The 1,795-nt window shown below is 41.1% G+C and overlaps 1 non-coding gene across 1 annotated transcript; it reads right to left on the reverse strand.

Annotated features, from left to right (window-relative positions):
* Positions 1–512: 512 nt before the first annotated feature.
* Positions 513–620, reverse strand: LOC148573634 (small nucleolar RNA R71). The gene has a single exon (XR_015905608.1). It is a non-coding gene; the product is annotated as a small nucleolar RNA R71 (small nucleolar RNA).
* Between the last annotated feature and the right edge of the window lie 1,175 nt (positions 621–1,795).

The following is a 1,795-nucleotide window of genomic DNA, read 5'->3' on the forward strand; positions in this document are numbered from 1 at the left end:
TTCTTGTTGAAGTAGACCCTGAACCTGAAAGGACTCTGAAGAGGAAACTAAAAGAAGCTAAAATACAACAATCCAGAGACAACCTTACAGGAATTTTCGAACAGGAAGAGGAGATGGCAGCCGAAAATAATAATAATAATGCAAGGAGGATACTTGGTGACTTTACTGCACCTAATTCCAATTTACATGGAATAAGCATCTCAATTCCTACCATTGGAGCAAACAATTTTGAGCTTAAACCTTAATTAGTTTCTCTGATGCAGCAGAACTGCAAGTTTTATGGACTTCCATCTGAAGATCCTTTTCAGTTCTTAACTGAATTCTTGCAGATATGTGATACTGTTAAGACTAATGGAGTAGATCCTGAAGTCTACAGGCTCATGCTTTTTCCTTTTGCTGTGAGAGACAGAGCTAGAATATGGTTGGACTCTCAACCTAAGGATAGCCTGAACTCTTGGGATAAGCTGGTCAAGGCTTTCTTAGCCAAGTTCTTTCCTCCTCAAAAGCTGAGCAAGCTTAGAGTGGATGTTCAAACCTTCAGACAGAAAGAAGGTGAATCCCTCTATGAAGCTTGGGAGAGATACAAGCAACTGACCAAAAAGTGTCCTTCTGACATGCTTTCATAATGGACCATCTTGGATATATTCTATGATGGTCTGTCTGAATTAGCTAAGATGTCATTGGATACTTCTGCAGGTGGATCCATTCACCTAAAGAAAATGCCTGCAGAAGCTCAAGAACTCATTGACATGGTTGCTAATAACCAGTTTATGTACACCTCTGAGAGGAATCCTGTGAGTAATGGGATGCATCAGAAGAAGGGAGTTCTTGAAATTGATACTCTGAATGCCATATTGGCTCAGAACAAAATATTGACTCAGCAAGTCAATATGATTTCTCAAAGTCTGAATGGAATGCAAGCTGCATCCAACAGTACTCAAGAGGTATCTTCTGAAGAAGAAGCTTATGATCCTGAAAACCCTGCAATAGCAGAGGTGAATTACATGGGTGAACCATATGGAAACACCTATAATTCCTCATGGAGAAATCACCCAAATCTCTCATGGAAGGATCAACAAAAGCCTCAACAAGGCTTTAATAACGGTGGAAGAAGCATGTTTAGCAATAGCAAGCCTTTTCCATCATCCACTCAGCAACAGACAGAGAACTCTGAACAAAATACCTCTAATTTAGCAAACTTAGTCTCTGATCTATCTAAGGCCACTGTGAGTTTCATGAATGAAACAAGGTCCTCCATTAGAAATTTGGAAGCACAAGTGGGCCAGCTGAGTAAAAGAATCACTGAAACCCCTCCTAGTACTCTCCCAAGCAATACAGAAGAGAATCCAAAAGGAGAGTGCAAGGCCATTGAATTGACCATCATGGCCGAATCCAAGGAGGCAGGGGAGGACGTGAATCCCAAGGAGGAAGACCTCCTGGGACGTCCAGTGATCAATAAGGAGTTTCCCTCTGAGGAACCAAAGGAATCTGAGACTCATCTAGAGACCACAGAGATTCCATTGAATCTCCTTATGCCATTCATGAGCTCTGAAGAGTATTCTTCTTCTGAAGAGAATGAAGATGTTATTGAAGAGCAAGTTGCCAAGTTCCTTGGTGTAATCATGAAGCTGAATGCCAATTTATTTAGTAATGAAACTTGGGGAGATGAACCTCCCCTGTTCACCAATGAACTAAATGCATTGGATCAATTGAGATTGCCTCAGAAGAAACAGGATCCTGGAAAGTTCCTAATACCTTGTACTATAGGCACCATAACCTTTGAGAAGGCTCTATG

This window comes from Arachis ipaensis, chromosome B2, assembly GCF_059453495.1.
Source record: "Arachis ipaensis isolate K30076 ecotype BB chromosome B2, ASM5945349v1, whole genome shotgun sequence".
NCBI lineage: Eukaryota > Viridiplantae > Streptophyta > Magnoliopsida > Fabales > Fabaceae > Arachis > Arachis ipaensis.